General features: G+C 36.8%; 1 protein-coding gene across 5 annotated transcripts in view; it reads right to left on the bottom strand.

The window, feature by feature from the left end:
- CCDC18 (coiled-coil domain containing 18) overlaps positions 1–6,646 on the bottom strand; it is a 187,763-nt gene that overhangs the window by 50,582 nt on the left and 130,535 nt on the right. For 2 of the 5 annotated variants that reach the window (XM_024119641.3, XM_055084455.1), the window contains exon 31: positions 3,776–5,006. The exons of 2 other annotated variants lie outside the window; for them this stretch is intronic. The gene's annotated coding sequence lies outside the window, so the exon portion shown is untranslated. Of the gene's footprint in view, positions 1–3,775; positions 5,007–6,646 lie in introns of those variants that run through there. One more of the 5 variants, XM_028489120.2, reaches the window with a different exon arrangement.

The raw sequence follows: 6,646 nt of genomic DNA on the forward strand, positions 1-6,646 counted from the left end.
GAGGGAGGGAGACGCAAGAGGGAAGAGATATGGGAACATATGGATATGTATAACTGATTCACTTTGTTGTAAAGGAGAAACTAACACACTATTGTAAAACAGTTATACTCCAATAAAGATGTTTAAAAAAAAAAATCTGACAACCTTCTAAATTCCCCAGGAAATGGTTTGGAGCAGTATATGCTGTTTCCAAAATCCAAATAAATAGACCCATCAAGTGTTGTGTCTCTTTCTCAGTCATATGGAGTAAGATATAATAACTTGTCCTTTACTTAGCAGGGTTGTCTCATCAATCCCTAGACCACTGGAATCTTGAAGATGTCAATGATGTGGCAGGTGTCTGAATCTTTACAGGACTTTTCTTCCATTCTCTGGCAATTATGTATCTTACTAGAGCATCAAGAGTATTTGTCATTTCCTGCTTGCCAAGTCTGACTAGTATGGCATCAATATACTATATATATGGTATCATGACAAGCATAATGGTTTTATGGACTGTCAAGACAATTGAGGTCCCTGAAGATTATTTTGACAAAATTCAGGAGCATTAACATAGACTCCAGATGGCTTGTATGTACTGCTGGCCCTAGTAAAGTTTTTAAATTGAAGTATATATATATTTTTTCTTTTTCATATTCTTTTCCATTATGGTTTATTATAGGATATTGAATATAGTTCCCTGTACTATACAGTAGGACCTTGTTGTTTATCTACTTTAGATAGTAGTTTGTATCTGCTAATCCAAACTACTAATTTATCCTTGCTCCTGCCCCACTTTGGTAACCATAAGTTTGTTTTCTAAGTCTCTGAGTCTATTCCTGTTTCCTAAATAAGTTCACTTACGTCATATTTTAGATTACACATATAAGTGATAACATATGGTATTTGTCTTTCTCTTTCTGACTTACTTCACTTAGTATGATAATCTCTAGGTCCATCCATGTTGCTGCAAATGGCATTATTTCATTCTTTGTTTTGTTTTCTTATGGCTGAGTAGTAGTCCATTGTGTATATACCTCATCTTCTTTATTCATTCATCTGCTGATGGACATTTAGGTTGCCACGTTTTTCTCCTAATCTTTGAAATATTTTTTCCTAAAATTGAAGACATTTCTTTTCTTTTTTTTTTTTTTTTTTTGGCTGCGCCGCATGGCTTGTGGGATCTTAGTTCCCTAACCAGGGATTAAACCTGGGCCCATGGCAGTGAAAGCCCACAACGTAACCACTGGACCACCAGGGAATTCCCTGAAGGTACATTTCTGACCAGGCCCAGATTTTACTAATTCCAAGCTGACATGCTCACTTCTTCTGTCATTTTTCAGATCCATTATTGTCAATCAGAATAAAATCCAAAGTAGCAGCTCTCTACATTACTCACATCATTATCCTGGTATTCAGCCCCTTTTTAAATCAACTGCTCTATTTTTAGCAGAATAGAGTATCTAGTAGCTGAACGGAGAGTTGAAATCATCCATCACTACTGTACCATGCCTTTGTACCAATTTCCTGATCAGTATTAAGAAAGACTTGTCCACAAATAGTTGGTATGGCCCATAGTATCTCCTATAGTTAAATCTCTTGTTTATCTCTTCTTTAATCCTCACTCAATTGAGTGTCATCATGCTTCTTCTCCCAGGTTTCATTTAGTATAACTTCTTAAGCTACATTTATTTTTGTACATCTATTCCTGAACAAGGGATTCAATAATCACCCATTGGTGTATTTCACAGATGGGTCTTATTCCACCAAGCCTCAGGGAAACTTCTTAGTGTAAACTGTTCTCTTAAAAAAAAAAGCTCAAAAATTTCCTTAGAAGTTTAATCACGAGTAACAAAAATAGGTCTCCAGAATCTTAGGCTGTCAAAATGCCTTATACCCAACTTCTCTCATCTTCCTAGTTCTCCACATCCCTACAACATGTCAGTAGGTATAGAGAACAAAACAAGAACACATCCCTACAACATGTCAGTAGGTATAGAGAACAGATATTTATTGAATTACACAGTTCTTTCAGTAAGCTCATCACTATTTTGTTTAAGAAACTTTTACTAATCTGCTAAGTAAACTTCAAGCTTTGATAGAGGAAATGGTGTATTTTATATGACACAGCGTAATAAAATGAAAATTTAATATTTTCATTACTGTATCTGTACTTTTTCATTTTGATTAAATATCTTCCTTTATAGCTGAAATTTGTTTTCTTTCAAGCTGGCCTTAGTTTCTTTTAGACTTGAGCTTATGAGTCCACATTGGTTTTCATTACTTGGTTAAATAGCCAGAGCCACTGACAGTAGTGTTTGAAATAGTGATCCCAGCTCTAACAAAATTTGACCTAATTTACAATGTATTAATTCTAAAATTTTCTAGTACTCCTTCACCTTTAAATTATACCTTGCTTTTATTCTATAGTTGTTTTGTCAATCCATTAAGTACAAAACGAGTTTGGCGCCTCCTAGGTCTTAAAAAAATCTTCCCTTGAGAGAGGCACAGATTTAAGAACAATACTCCTCTTCTCTGCCAACAAAAAGTTGTTTTATTTGTCCTGAGTAAGAATGCACTGTGTTCACTCTGCCTATTAGTGTATACTTTTTTTTTTTTAACTTTATGTGTATGGCAAGCTGTAGAGCTTTATCTTCAGACAGCAAACTGACTCCTCAAAAGAGAGCCACGTCATGGTATTCCCTCATGGAGCTACTGTGGCCTATGGCTTGATCCTCAGCTTTGTAGATAACAAAATCTAGTCATTCAGAAAATCTGATTCATGGCAATCATTCATGAAAGACTGATATTTAACACAAATACTAATTTATAAGTGAAATTTACTACAGTCATACTGGCACATTATTATATCCTCATTTTACTAATAAAAAGTTGTGTGGGAAGCAAAGGTATAATTACAAGGTTACATGGTAACCATGAAATTAGAACAAAGTGGAATTAATTGGACATCTACTGAAAACAAAATATGGTCTCATCTATTATGCATGCATCTCTTCAACAGTTTTAAAGTAAATCAAAGGTTTAGAATGGCTAGTTATGGTATCTATACTGTTAGTTTTGCCTCTCTGGCTAAGGTGACAGTTGACAACCAGGGTGAATTTAAAGGACATAAATAGACATTTCTCCAAAAAAGACATACAGATGGCCAACAAACACATGAAAAGATGCTCAACATCACTAATCATTAGAGAAATGCAAATCAAAACCACAATGAGGTATCACCTCACACCAGTCAGAATGGCCATCATCAAAAAATCTAGAAACAGTAAATGCTGGAGAGGGTGTGGAGAAAAGGGAACCCTCCTACACTGTTGGTGGGAATGTAAATTGATACAGCCACTATGGAGATTCCCTAAAACACTAAAAATAGAACTACCATATGACCCAACAATCCCACTACTGGGCATACAGCCTGAGAAAACCATAATTCAAAAAGACATATGTACCACAATGTTCATTGCAGCACTATTTACAATAGCCAGGACATGGAAGCAACCTAAGTGTCCATCAACAGATGAATGGATAAAGAAGATGTGGCACATATATACAATGGAATATTACTCAGCCATGAAAAGAAATGAAATTGAGTTATTTGTGGTGAGGTGGATGGACCTAGAGTCTGTCATACGAGTGAAGTAAGTCAGAAAGAGAAAAACAAATACCATATGCCAATGCATATATATGGAATCTAGAAAAATGGTACCAATGAACCTAGTGGTAGGGGAGGAATAAAGACGCAGATGATGAGAATGGACTTGAGGACATGGTGGGGAAGGGGAGGCTGGGACGTAGTGACAGAGTAGCATTGACATCCATACAGTACCAAATGTAAAATAGCTAGCTAGTGGGAAGCTGCTGCATAGCACAGGGAGATCGGCTCAGTGCTTTGTGACGACCTAGAGGGGTGGGAGGGAGGCTCCAGAGGGAGGGGATATGGGGATATATGTATGAATAAAGCTGATTCACTTTATTGTACAGCAGAAACGAACATAACATTGTAAAGTAATTATACTCCAATAAAGATGTATTAAAAAAAAAGGACATAAAGCATCCATGGGGGGCTTCTGGGATATGTTAGGAAACGCCCAAAAAGGCTACATTTCTTGCAGGCACATGAGAAGGGAGGGGAAATGAAACAGAAGCAGCTAGTTTAATGAACTCTTTCAAGAATCTGGGCCATGTAAGTGCATGACAAGATGGGTAGCTAGACTGAGAATGTGGGATTGAGGAAAAGATTTTTCTTTTTTAGGTTAGGCGAGACTTGGATATGTTTAATGTTGATGAGAAAAAGCTAGTGCACAGTAAAAGACTGACAGTAGAGATGAGACGAGATAACTGATGAAGGAAAGTCCCTGAGGATACAGAAAGGGATCCAAAATACAGGTAAATAGATTACCTAAAGGGAAACCTAGACTTCACTCAGATGACAAAGAGTGCAGATTAAGTTTGTAAATGTAGGAGCAGGAAATTGTAGGAATTCTCTTCTGATGGCTGCCATTCATTCTTTGAAGCAGGAGGTAAAGTCACCTGCTAAATATGTATCTGTGTGTGGGTGTCATGACGGATTTAAGAGAAGTAGTTAAGATTTGATCCAAGTGGAGATAAAGATTAATACAAAGACTTTATAGGCAATGGTGTAAAATTAGGGTAAGGTTAAGCTACTTTACAAAGAGACCCTCAAAATTCAGTTGCTTAAAAAGACAGAATTTTATTTCTCTCTCATGTAATAGTCCAAGGAAAGTGCTCCAGGTCACATAGGCATGCAGGTTCTTTCTATATTGTTTTTATGCCATCTCCTATAGTGTCTTCCTCATCTATATGATTGAAGTTGGGTTGCAGGCAATTCCAGCTCTAGAGAAAGGAAAAGACCTTGGAGGAGCAAGTATGCAATATTTTAATGCCCACACCTGAAGTTTTACACATTTCTGCTTGCAGTCTTCTGATGAGAACTTAGTCACTGGAGAGGCTGGGAAATACAGCGTCTGGCCACTGGCCCAGCTAAAACTCTGTAATTATAGAAAAAATGAAAACTGATTTTGGTGAAAAATTAGTAGTCTTCACCACAGCACGGCTGTATGCTTTTCTCAATATATAACAACTTAAATATAGGGAAAAAAAGGACAGATAATGAATTCAGTAAAGCTTTTCCATGTAACCAAAGAGCTAACAATTTCAGGATAATGGCAAGGGAGTGATTTGAAGAGACAGACCATCATAATATCTCGGTTGAATAAGAAAATGAATAATAACAGCAGGAATTAATTAGCATTCACTGTTCACTTACTATGTACCAGGTAGTATCTAAGTGCTCTAAGTGTATTTGACTTGTTTAATACTCATAACAACCATTTAAGGTATGTGCCGTTATTCTACTTTATAATTAAGGAAACAAAGGCACAGAGAGATTAAATAACTTGCCCTAAGTGACACAGTAAATTGGTGGCAAAGCCAGGCTCTGAACTGGTTCAGAAGTAATCTGGTCTAAAGCTCACATTCTTGACCTCATAATTATACTGCCTCAATGATAGCAGTTATTGTCTATTGAGTATTTACTCTATTCAGGTAGTATACTAGTATTTCATGTGCATTATCTAATTTTATCTTCACCATAAGCTGCTGAGGTAGCTACTGCTTCTATTTTACATTTAAGGAGACTAAAGTTTAGTTATTCAATAACTAGCTCCATGTCATGTGCTTATAAAAGTGAAGAAACAAGGATCAAATCCAGATGTATATTATCTCAAAGCCCATTTCTTCTTTCTAAATATCTAAATTATTATTATTTTTTTTTAACATCTTTATTGGAGTATAATTGCATTACAATGGTGTGTTAGTTTCTGCTTTACAACAAAGTGAATCAGTTATACATATACATAAGTTCCCATATCTCTTCCCTCTTGCGTCTCCCTCCCTCCCAACCTCCCTATCCCACACCTCTAGGTGGTCACAAACCACCTAGCTGATCTCCCTGTGCCATGCGGCTGCTTCCCACTAGCTATCCACCCTATGTTTGGTAGTATATGTCCATGCCACTCTCTTACTTCGTCACAGCTTACCGTTCCCCCTCCCCATATCCTCAAGTCTATGCTCTAGTAGGTCTGTGTTTTATTCCCATCCTACCCCTAGGCTCTTCATGACATTTTTTTTTCTTAGATTCCATATATATGTGTTAGCATACAGTATTTGTTTTTGTCCTTCTGAATTACTTCACTCTGTATGACAGACTCCAGGTCCATCTACCTCACTACAAATGACTCAATTTTGTTTCTTTTTATGGCTGAGTAATATTCCATTGTATATATATGCCACATCTTCTTTATCCATTCATCTGTTGATGGACACTTAGGTTGCTTCCACGTCCTGGCTATTGTAAACAGAGCTGCAATAAACATTTTGGTACATGACTCTTTTTGAATGATGGTTTTCTCAGGGTATATGCCCAGTAGTGGGATTGTGGGGTACTATGGTAGTTCTATTTGTAGTTTTTTAAGGAACCTCCATACTGTTCTCCATAGTGGCTGTATCAATTTACATTCTCACCAACAGTGCAAGAGGTTTCCCTTTTCTCCACACCCTCTCCAGCATTTATTTTTTCTAGATTTTTTGATGATGGCCATTCTGACCGGTGTGAGATGATATCTCATTG

The sequence above is a fragment of the Physeter macrocephalus genome, chromosome 4 (assembly GCF_002837175.3).
Source record: "Physeter macrocephalus isolate SW-GA chromosome 4, ASM283717v5, whole genome shotgun sequence".
Lineage (NCBI taxonomy): Eukaryota > Metazoa > Chordata > Mammalia > Artiodactyla > Physeteridae > Physeter > Physeter macrocephalus.